Here is a 12,011-nt window from a genome sequence, read left to right on the forward strand (position 1 = left end):
GCTAATTATCGCAACAAAACTAAATTGTGGCAATATGTGAAGGCTATTACCACAAACAAGATATTCGTGGTAATATTGCAATTTATTGCAACAAAAGATAGTTGTAGTAATAAATATTGTTGCAATAGACCGGAATTCCTGTAGTGTTGCCGTGTGCACACGCACGGCAAAGGAGGCACGTGTCGCTCACCTATGCTCCTGGGAGCTCACTGGGTGTGGCTGCAGGAGGCTTTGCCGTGCAAGAAGGGGCGCGGGCGCACGGCAAAGATTACTGCACGGCACAGAGAAGCGCACGGCAAAGACTTTGGGGCACGGCACAGTTCGGACTCACGGCATAGAACTCGACGCACGGCAGAGTTGGCCCACACAGCAAAGCAAAGTGCGCACGGCATAGAACGCATTGCACAGCAAAGGCCTTGCCGTACAGAATTCGCGAAGCGCTCGGCAAAGGTTCCTTTGCCGTCGGTTTCTTTGCCGACCAGTCGTTGACGTGCGGCTACGCACGCTTTGCCGTGCAAATAGGCTCCTTTGCCGTGCGATTGGTCGCACGACAACGTAGTGTTTTCCCGTAGTGTACTTTAGTGCACCGGTGCTATAATTTTACCAATGGCACACAAGAAGATTAATACGTCACAGTAAGGTCGTGTTGGGTTATAGCCAATTTATCACTGCATTTTTTAAGCATGTTTATTATATGTTTTTTGCATAAGTAATGCAAGGATGTTGGTATTTTACGGCGTGAGGGCGCCTCTTTTATGCTTATTTTCAAACGATGACAAATTATAAAGGTACTGATAAACATATCATTTGAAACTTTCACATTAGAAATAAATATGATATTTTGAAGTGATAGAAGTCATTTAAATGATTTTTCACGCACCTAGGTGAAAGAGCATTACGAGAGGCTACTTTTGAAGGTTTAACGACCGTCGGGCAAGGCCCACCCGTACCGCACCCCCGTACCATCTGGCACCGACTCCGCCTCGTCAAATAATTTCACCATGCAAAGACGGATCTAAGATCCAACATTCGAGAAACCTCACCTCCGGAAGGGATTTGGAGGGAAAACTTGCGAGAGGGTGCCATTCTTACTGCTACACGAATCATTGGAGACCAATACGTCATCAATTCATCAACATCAACCGACCCATCGCCATCAACATCATCATCGCCATCTCGTTTACCTCTTTCTTGTTGTAATTCCAATTTTCATTGTGGATTTCCACTTGAGTTCATCCATGTATTCATCTTCATATGCCTATGATGATGTTATTGATTTCCTTTATGTGTCTCTATGTGTTGTTTACTTTGTTCTTGGGGAGATGGAAAAACCCTAGCAATACTATCACGTGAAATAAATATAATCTACTCCCTCCGTTTCTTTCTATAGTGCCTATAGATTTTTGGTACGGAAATTAGCGCAAGAGTATTTTTTACACAAGACCCCCTGGCTGAATGATTTGAGATCAGACTAAAATTAGGGAAATCGATAACTTCCTAACTTACACTAACAAATCCCACAAATCTGCCTGGTTGACTCTCCATATATGTGCAGCCAGGTTTAATTAAGGAAAGAAAAACATTGCTTCCTAAATCTAAGCAATCCTTGGGGCCATGCATTAGGAATCTCAATTAATTGTTTCCTATTTTGTATGGATTTTGTTCATGCATGTCGTGTGGAAGTTGACCGGTGGAGGGGGTAATTGAAAAAAATGCCAAGCTACAGCCTTATATTGTGAAACAAATGCTAAAAATCTATAGGCACTATAGAAAGAGACAGAGGGAGTATAATTTTAGTTCATGAGTATGTATTAGTGTTCTCTCTAAATATTATGTGAAAAGAACCATGTAATATATGTCTACAGGACTAGAGAGGAAATAGTGTCAAAAAATGGACTAGAGAGGAAACTATCTTTGGTCATGGAGAACAAGTTAAAGTGGCCCATGGATGCATATGGAAGCAAAAATTCAAAAGGGCGACCATTTAGAAACACTACTATGACAATGTTTGATAAGTAAATGACTTCACTAATATGTGTGAAGAGATTTCGTAGTCTATCCCAGGATAATTACCGAACAACGTTGCTAGCGACTAGATATTTGGCTTTACTTGCCATTTGTGAACTCATGTAGAATCAACCATCGCCGTCTGAGATTTTTTTTTTCTTTTTTTAGAAACATAGTGATGACAATGAAAATATGAGATTATAATAACTTACACAAAAACATAGATCCATGTAGTGCACATGAATCTCTACCATATGCAGGACCGCGTCGCATGCCACTTTGCGTACACCAAAGTTCAAACAATCATTCTCCATAGGTTGGTCCACGCCGAGTATGTATCCAATTTTAGATATTAAATTGTAAGTTACTGGTCTCTGTGTTGTTAGCTTACGTATTATCTGGAAAAAATACATCATCACGTGTAAGACATCTCAAGCCGTGATTAGAATGTCGACGATATTTCCAGGTGCAGACATGATTGATTCAACAAGAGCAAAATCTTCAATGGTGCGGATATAGTCTGCCATGATATAGACATGTGCAAGATAAGTTAGGTAAAAACAATCCAGCAGAAAGGAAAGGAGAATAACCAGAGCGGAACTAAGTACCTTTTTTTTGCGAAACTAAGTACCTTCATGTATAACTTGTGTGTTCTCCTTCTTTCATTTATTTTGTCATGAATTAATTGTCCGTTACGTAAATGCACCTCCCGTGGATGTGTAACAGTGCCTGAAGTTTCTTCCAACAACAACGCATGGGTCCTATGACTATGAATTCTTTTGGATCATTGGTCAAATCCATATCTATATTGTTCATGACCAAAAAAGGTACAACCTTTGCTTGCATGCCGGAGCCAATGCTGAACCACCGCCTCACTGCTCCCGCGGTGCCATTACCGGGCTATGGCCCATGGTTAGGCGCCACGCTACCGTCGCCATACACGAGGCCCCCGTTGCTGCCATCACCGGTGCTAGATGCGCTCGCTCCCCCACGCTACCGCTGTCTCCCATGTGCCATGTTATGCCGCAGCACCAGCCTATCGACAACCTGTTCAATAGGAAGATCCAGTGTCTGAGGCACTAACATATGGATTCAAGGTGGCGGTGTTGATGGGCTAGGGATTTGGCGGCGCGCCTCTTTTTTGTGCTAGCTGATGACAATTCATGCTGCCGACGAAGATTCAAGATTCCTGGTGGTATTTTTTTCAGACGGAAGGATTCATGGTGTTGGAGTGACAACCACTAATGAGTGCTGCAAGTGCAACATTCCTGCTTGCCCTCCTTAGGTGCCAAGGTCGGAAAGGAAGAACGACAATGAGATGGGTGTGAGATGTGAAGCTATATTAATTACCATGTATTGATTATCGCCTGATGATTATCACCTATTAAGTAATTACCGTGATAACGTAGCTCCCAATTTTGAAAGCATTTGCAGTGTCCAATCTTACACCATGGACCAGATCTATCGAAAGATAGTACAACCAAATTGATCCTCCACGCATGGTAATCAATCACCATCAAGGTGATTAATATGCGGTGATCAACCACGATATCTTTCCGTCCCACGCAAAAAAAAAAAAAATCACACGTCGCCCTTTCTTCCCTCTTTGTTGAGGCTAATCACGATATCAAATCTTAATCATCTCTATCTCTATACCATTGTATTTGAGTAGTTATGGCAAGTCACACTCAACGTACTTTGCACTTTTCATTTTGAAAGCATTTGGAGCGTCCAATCTTACACCAATTAATGGATCAGATCTGTGGAAAGATAGTAAACCAAATTGATCCCTCCCGCATGGTAATGAATCATAATCAAGGTAATTCCCACGCAGAAAAAAATCACACACGCCCTTCCCGCATGGTAATGAATCTCCATATTAAATATTAATCATCAATACAAATTAAATTGGAGGTCTTTTCGTGTTTGCCCCTGCAAAAAAACAATCATGGTGTGAGTTAATAATGTTAGCTCCTACTACTTAGAGCCTGCTGCTACTCACACGCTAATCATTTGGACACACACTATCAAAACTCCAATAGAATGGAGGACACGAGTAGCTTTGGTGCAGCTTAAGCTTGCTGCTTTTCCTTGCTTATTTTCTTCACTACTTGGTGTGCTGTGAAATGATACAAGAGTGCCCTATTTATACTACAAGTGAGCTGCACGTACAAACCTTCTAGGTGTGAACATTTGACTAATGCAAACTAAGATGTCAAGCCGCACATGCAGGTTGCAGCCTTGCACGTTTTTTTTTTTTTTTTTTTTTTTTTTTTGAACAAAAGAAGGGTCACGAAGACCCCAGATGCTGCATATCAAATTAAAAGAGGTGGGTACATATTACATCCAGGCCCCTGAAAGAAAAAGAAAATTACAGCAACGGCCAGGGCAATCACACAAAGGACCTCTAAAATATCAGAGAAAACGCAATCGGCTCCTGGGTCCTCTCCACCAGCGATGAGCCTCCATCGTCGGCGATCTAGACACCATCGGGGACGAACCACTTGACAGCGGAAGGACGTTGACTCCGACGGGAAACTCTGAGAAGGGCGTCCAAACCGGAGGTTGAGCTGAGCGCCATCTAGGCATCTCGAAGGGCCACATTTCCGGCCAAAGAACGCGGAAGCAATCATGGCGTCCGCGTGATTCTCTCTTGTATGCAGCAGGAACCGATCCCTCCACCTTGAAGAAACAGAGGTGCCATCGCCGTGTCGCCTCCTCCCCTCGCCACCTCGGCCGGCCAGAAGAAATTCCACAGCATAACAACTCCATACCTCAAGGTAGCAGCGCTTATTGACGAAGCCGTCGCCTTGTGCCAACTCGTTCGTCCTCCTCCTCGGAAGCTCGACCGAGACCACCAGCAAACACCATCCCTCGCCGCGCCAAATCGCAAGGACAGAGAAGCTCCAAAGGCCATCCTTATTGTCGGAGATGCTTGGCTCCCGCGTCCTCACAAGGCACCGCCCCGGCAACCGGAGCAGAGCCAGCAAGAACAACAGAACCAAGTCGAGCCAGATCCGGATGCAAAGATCTAGCCACCTACTCCCAAACAGCACAAAGGCACACCTCCACCTAGGGAATCCTAACAGAAATCCTAAATCTACTATGTACAAGGGAAGCCTACCTCCTAATCCAACCTCTCGCTGGCCGGCAGAGCCTCCAGAGAGAAGAAGGAAGAGGGGCGGCGGCCTGAAACTGGAGTCGACCCTCAAACTACTGTAGCACGCCCAGAGAGGAGAAGGGGGAGTCTGGCAGTCCCGCCTTGCACGTTTGTCTGATGGCCACCTTGTGCCTCCATGCATTCTAGAGTTCGAATACTGCTACCATAACGATCAGTCAGTGAGCGACAGTCCAGGAACAGCAGGGCACTACGCAACTGAGCCCTAGACTCAATCGGTTCAGAAATCCATTTTAGCTCATATTAGGTGTAGACACACTTGCCCAGAAAAATATTTTAAAATGTTAAAAAATCTAGTTAAAAATTCTATATGTACATCTGGATATTCTTTGCCCACACACAAAGTCTTGCGAAAAAATGACATTTATTGTGACTTGTGCAAAAAAAGACAATTTTTGATGCACAAAAATAGCTTCTCCGAAGATTTTTTTTTGTTTTTACACAACCAATAAAAATGTATATCCCACAATTTTTGATTAGTGTACTCAATTTTGGAAATGAATTTCTCAACTTGAGTTGAATTGTATTTCCTTATAAGTTTTTAAATGGTTAACTCTAATGGCTTGGAGTGTTGATTAATCACCGATGAAAGAAATTGAAGATTTTTGGTTGATACAAGAAGCGCACAACAACCACCGCTACAAACAAATGTTGCAAATGAAAAAGAGAGAAGCATGAGGTGGATGATATATATAATCTCGATGAAATATTGTATGATTTCACTCTTAGAAAATAAATCAACGAATAACATTCAAATGTGTTGTGAATTTTTGAACATTGAAATGTGTAATGAACATGCAATGTATTGTATTTGTGTTTTCGCATTAAAAATATTGTGAAAAACACGATTTTCTCCATTCAATGGGTATATTTGTCTGAGAAAAAATTTAGTTACCTTACGGCGCCCCAGTGCTTCAAAAATTCCTGGGTCCGCCTCTAAGTCAGAACCCACATTTAATGGGTTCATTTGCACCCATGTCTTACATGCCAGCTCCGCCACTGTGTCGGCCACCGGCCATCGGCACACCTCATCAGGGTGTCATCGGCATAGGCCTTTGCCAACAGCCGCCGTCGGCACCTCGCCATTGGCACAATATGGCCTCGGCACAGGGGTTATCGGCTCCTGTGTCGATGGCTTTTGCCGTCGGCATAGAACTAACGGCCGTTTGGCAATTCTGGCTCGATTTTTTCAAAAAAGAAAATTTAAAAAAAAATCCATTTTTTAAAACCTTTCACATGGATCATTTAACTCTAACTACGCTCAATCTTAGTTAAAATTACCCATTCTCACAGTACTCCAGTCCAAGCACACTTAACTTCTCCTTTTTTTCCGATTGAGCTTCCATGAATGAAATGAATCCTTATTGATAAGAGAGCAGTTTTTCAGAGCACGTGCGATGCGCAGTGCGCACCTCATGCACAGTAGAAAAAATTTGGAGAGAAAACAGTGTTTTTTTTAAGAGGATTTTTGTCTTTTTTGGAAGAGATTACTCAAAGTTTTGGACTATGTGCATGTAGGGAAGATAGTGCCAAACAAGAAAAGTCAAACATCTAGATTTGGATGGAAATGAATGGTGAGGATAGCCATGCGCGCTCCGCACCTGCACCATTGAAGATTTCCCTATTGATAATACTATCATATCAATCCTATTAACTCTTAGATCATGATATCGTAATTATTTATTCTACAATTATTTAAATAAACATCATTGATTAAGTAATAATAATATTTACACAAAATTTAATTTTAAATTTTAATTTCTTTTAGAAAACATAAAATGTAAAATAAAGAATTTCTGGCAAAAACTAAAGTCTTCATGCCTTCATATTTCCCTTTGGAATTTTGATAATCTAAAAATAATGCAATGGCCGAAGGCGTTGAAATTGGATATAACTTTTTGAGACGATCATTTTGATAGGTTATACATTTTTTCCGACGTCGTATGCAGAAGATAATGTCATTTTACCGAGAAATAAACTATTTTGCAAAAAAAGTTAAAATTCAAATTTGTTAATTTCCCCTAATAGTAGGTTGCGTAACATACATAAATCTCAAAAGATTTGATGTTTTGACTTTTTATCATTTTCTGCCATCCGTTTGAAACTTAAAAAGGCCAGGTTGTCTTTTTGTCAGGGCCGACGACCCTGACAAAAAGCCGTCGGCACAGATCCTAGCCATCGGCACATTGACGATTTCCGTAGTGACGTCCTGTAGCGAGATGAACATGGAAAGGAGGTGAAGGTTGTGTCTACGACATAAATACATGGCAGATGTGTTTCATGAATATATTAACGCAATGTGTCGGTATGAGAACGCTTTTGTTGATGAATCTGAGAAGCTCTGTCACTATAAACTAAACCAACAAACTATTGCATACATTATTTAGTCCTTTTTGAAAGTTGAGGCCCAAGCCTTTTGTTTTTTCCCTGTTCTTTGATTGGTTTTGAACTGTGTGCATCACCAAGGTATTGATAGTACAATTTTGGAATGAACTGCCTGAAGGAGACAAGGTGTTTATTAAAACAAGGTTGAGAACACAACAAATATTATGACGATTTTTTTTAATCCATAGCAACGGACAGTCATTCAACTAGTAATAGTATAGATTACGAAAGTATTAGTGCATGAAAGTGAATACTTTGTGTGGATGTTAAAGCTTTCTATATTGTCCAACCTTGAGAAAAAATTGCAGGCCTTATTTTTACGAGCAGAAGTGGGGGGCATAGCACAATTCTTCTTGGAGGAGGGTTTTGGTTTGCTGCCATAATATACTCCCGCCAATTCTATTGCACCGGCACCATTTCGGCTTGATTTTCTTAGCTTTTTCTAGACCAGCAACATGTTTATCTAATTCTTTCTTTACCTTAGGATATACCAATTTCATATAAGCAGACCACCCATTTTATGAAAAAGAAGGATACCTATTTTGTTTCGCAGGCTGGCGTAGCAGGATGCAAAGATCTCATCCCTATAATATTTTTTTGAATGGTCTAATCTTCATTGATTAAATGAAATACAACTTGTGTTTTTTTGAGAGGTAAATACACTTGTAGTATCACATCTTGTTCCGGATGTGCAAATTAGTACCACGTATTGCAAAACGTGTGACCGGGTGGTATATGGCTCTGCAATAATCTTCTTCTATATAAAAAAGCTCGCTATCCGTGACTGACCACATGGATGTGCTACAAGTGCCAATAGATGCTCCATCACGAAGTGTGCGGCACCAGGTCACATATCCGTCCACAATCCTTTGTCGATTCCCCTTCATCTATGCCCATCTGCACGTTGTAGGTTAGATAGCTTTGCTAGTGGAGTGGAGACCGGCGGAGAAAAATAGTCAATTTTTTAGAAGCAAGCAGGAGGCGGAAAGAGAAACCTATGCTGCCTATTTCGTCATGTGTAGGTTCGTGATTGCTCCGGTGTCCCCCTCAACTCCATGGTTCTGAAAAAGTTGGAGCCGCTCTAGCTTTTTTGTTTTGAGCTGTGGAGTTGCTTCCAGCCTTTGGTAAATTACGTGTAATTGTTTCAGCTTTAGGTACAAATACGTGGAGTTGGTTCCGCGGAACACAAAAATATGGATTGGTTGTTTATTTACGTCACAGTGCCACCGACAAGTGACCAAAATGTTACGCACGTTTTATCTTTCTCCCCCTCCTCTCTCGGGCATGTTTCCTAATGGCCAGACTCTCCCCGATTTGACTTCATCGCAGTGTGATTCACGCCTGCCGCCACCGAATCGAGGCTGCCGGCAAACGAATGAACTTACCTTCAGTCGGAGTCAAACTTGTCTGAATCATTCTTGCTGCCACGCAAATCGAATTGTAGCTTGTTGCTGCTGCCGCCAGAAACTTGTTGTGGCCGCCTCAACCAACTTCGTCATGGGTGAGGCGGCGTGAGAAGTAGTGGCGGCGACAGCAAGCTCCTGGCGGTGGCGGCAGCGAGCTACAACTCAATTTGCGCGGCGACGAGAATGAATGTAAATCGCGTTGCGATGAAGTCAAATCAGTAGCGATGTAAATTACGGCGCTCCGTGTTTTTATGTTTGTGTATCAAAAGCTAGAGCAGCTTGCAGTTAACTTTTCTAATCCGCTCCTCTTTTGGGTGCGTAATGAATTCGTAATTCTAGTAGTATCTAAATATGGATCTGAAAACTGGTTCAAGATTTTTAATTACCCGGTGTTTGGAAACGTCACGGCAGTGTCGAGTGGTTCAGCACCGCCGCCATAGCCATCCTCACCGTCGTGGCCAGGCTAACTCCACCGCTAGGAAATACTTCGCCACGGGTCAGATGGACTTCTAGCCGAAGATTTACGCTTGGTATTTTTATATTTCACGAATTAAATGAATACTAAAAGCTGGAGCAGCTCTAATTTTTCAGAACCGTGGGTTAGGAGCAAAGGAGAACAGAAGAAGCTCCTCCGATTATTTGATCCATAGCTCATCCATCCTCCCTCAGGTCTCTCTCTATCTTTCTCTCTCTCTTATGCAGTTAATTTGTTCTACAATTCTCCCCGCTTCTCTCTCTTTCTCATTCTCTGGCTCCCTCCCTGAAAACAGCAGCTCACACACTTAACTGGAAATTAAGCGCCGAGTTTTCAGGTGACATTCTCTTCCGCGCTTAATTGGAAATTGAGCCTACTAGTACTACGTTTCCGTGTGACATAGCATGCCAAATTTCAGTTTTTGCATTGTTATCCAGGAAGAAGGTTCAAGGTACACAAGTGATGGAACAGTTGACTCCAAAAAACAGCCTGCTCTCAAGCAGCTTCTTCATCCTAGGTATACTTCCGACAGACAACCAGTCAAAAACACTTTGCTTCGTGCAGTTCTCCATGTTAATTTGGCCAACTGAAGTAACTGCATGTTGAGCCTGAACCAGGCGCCGAATTCAGCGAATGCCTGTGCTTCTTCGCGGTCGCTAGGAACCTGGTCACCTACCTCACCACCGAGCTCCACGAGAGCAATGCCGGCGCGGCAAGGAGCGCGTCGGCTTGGATCGGTACCTGCTTCTTCACGCCGCTCATTGGAGCCTTCTTGGCCGACACATACTGGGGAAGATACTCGACCATCCTAATTTTCCTCTCCGTGTACGCCATCGTAAGTGTGGCAAACGAAAATGTTGTTCCTTTTCTAATAATGTGCAGTATGGAGATTTGTTTGCCAAGTAATGTGCAGAACTCTGTTCTGAATATTCTCGTGTGATAGGGGATGCTCATTACGACAGTATCAGCAACGCTTCCACTGTTCCTGCCTTCTTCCGACAACAGCGGCATTCATCGTGTCGCCGTCTACCTGGGGCTCTATCTTGCCGCCCTTGGCACTGGAGGCATCAAGCCCTGCAGCTCGACCCTGGGCGCCGATCAGTTTGACAGCGCGGACCCAGCGGAGCGGGTGGCCAAGGGCTCCTTCTTCAACTGGTACTACTTCTCGATCAACATCTGCTCGCTGTTCTCGGCCATCGTGATCGTCTTGGTGCAGGACAACAACGGCTGGAGCGTTGGGTTTGCGATTCGGACGGTGATTATGGGCTTTGGCCTCGCCGTGTGTTCGTCACCGGCGGGAAGGTTTACAGGTACAAGCGAACGAGTGGCAGCCCCTTCATCAGGGTCTTTCAGGTGGTTGTGGCTGCCGCAAGGAATTACCGCCTCGAGCTTCCCGATGATAATTCGGCCCTGCATGAAAATGAAGGAGCAGATGGGCACACGAGTAAATTCAGGTTCTTTGACAAGGCTGCGATCGTACTGCCATCGTCGGAGAAGAAGGGCCCGTGGCGGCTGTGCACTGTGTCACAGGTGGAGGAGCTGAAGATGCTGCTGCGGATGGCCCCCGTGTGGGCGTCGCTGCTCATCTTCTTCGCGGTGACGGCGCAGATGTCGTCGACGTTGGTCGAGCAGGGCGTAGTCATGGACAACCGCGTCGGCGCCTTCACCGTGCCGCCCGCTGCCATGTCCACCTTCGACGTCGCCACCGTCCTCATCTGTGTCCTCGTCTACGATGCCGTGCTGGTGCCGCTCGCACGGCGCGTCACGGGTGAGGATCGGGGCCTCACCCAACTGCAGCGCATCGGCGTCGGCCTCGCGCTGTCGGCGGCCGCCATGGCGTACGCGGCGTCGGTCGAGGCGAGGCGGCTGATAGCGGCGGCCCCAGCGATGAGCATCATGTGGCAGGCGCCGTGCTACTCGGTGCTGGGCGTGGCGGAGGTGTTCGCCAGTATCGGCATGCTGGAGTTCTTCTACGACCAGTCCCCGGATTCCATGAAGAGCCTACAGCCTAGGCTCGGCGCTCGCGCACCTCGCCATCGCCGGAGGGAATTACCTCAACTCCGCCCTGGTCTGCGCAGTCGCGTCGGCCACCACCGGCGGCGGTAAACCCGGGTGGATCCCGATCCCGGACAAGCTCGACGAAGGGCACCTTGACTACTTCTTCTGGTTCATGGCTGCTCTCAGCGTGCTCAACTTGTTGCATTTCATCTACTGCTCCACCAGATACAATCATACTACAAACCTTAAAGATTATCGCTCTTAGCTACTTCTGCCGTTCATGTTTTACATTTCGGAACGGATGAACCTCAGTCGATTCTTTTATCTTGTACTCCCTCCGTTCCAATATAAATGTGAAATTGCTAGTTTTCAATAGACTAAGAACGAAGCTCTGAAAAGGAATTGTACCCTATCATGGATAGAACCACCACATTTCTAGCTAAATGTTATTTTTTTGTATCACTTTACGTTTTCGAAGCAAAAATCTACCATATTTCTTTTTGTAGATTCTGCAAAAACCACTAAACACGAATTGATTCTAAATTGACACCGCTTCTGACAC

At 44.4% G+C, this 12,011-nt stretch overlaps 1 pseudogene; it reads left to right on the forward strand.

Annotated features, from left to right (window-relative positions):
* Positions 1-9,879: 9,879 nt before the first annotated feature.
* On the forward strand, positions 9,880-11,714 carry LOC124697010 (annotated as a pseudogene).
* Positions 11,715-12,011: the final 297 nt, after the last annotated feature.

This window comes from Lolium rigidum, chromosome 3 (assembly GCF_022539505.1).
Source record: "Lolium rigidum isolate FL_2022 chromosome 3, APGP_CSIRO_Lrig_0.1, whole genome shotgun sequence".
NCBI lineage: Eukaryota > Viridiplantae > Streptophyta > Magnoliopsida > Poales > Poaceae > Lolium > Lolium rigidum.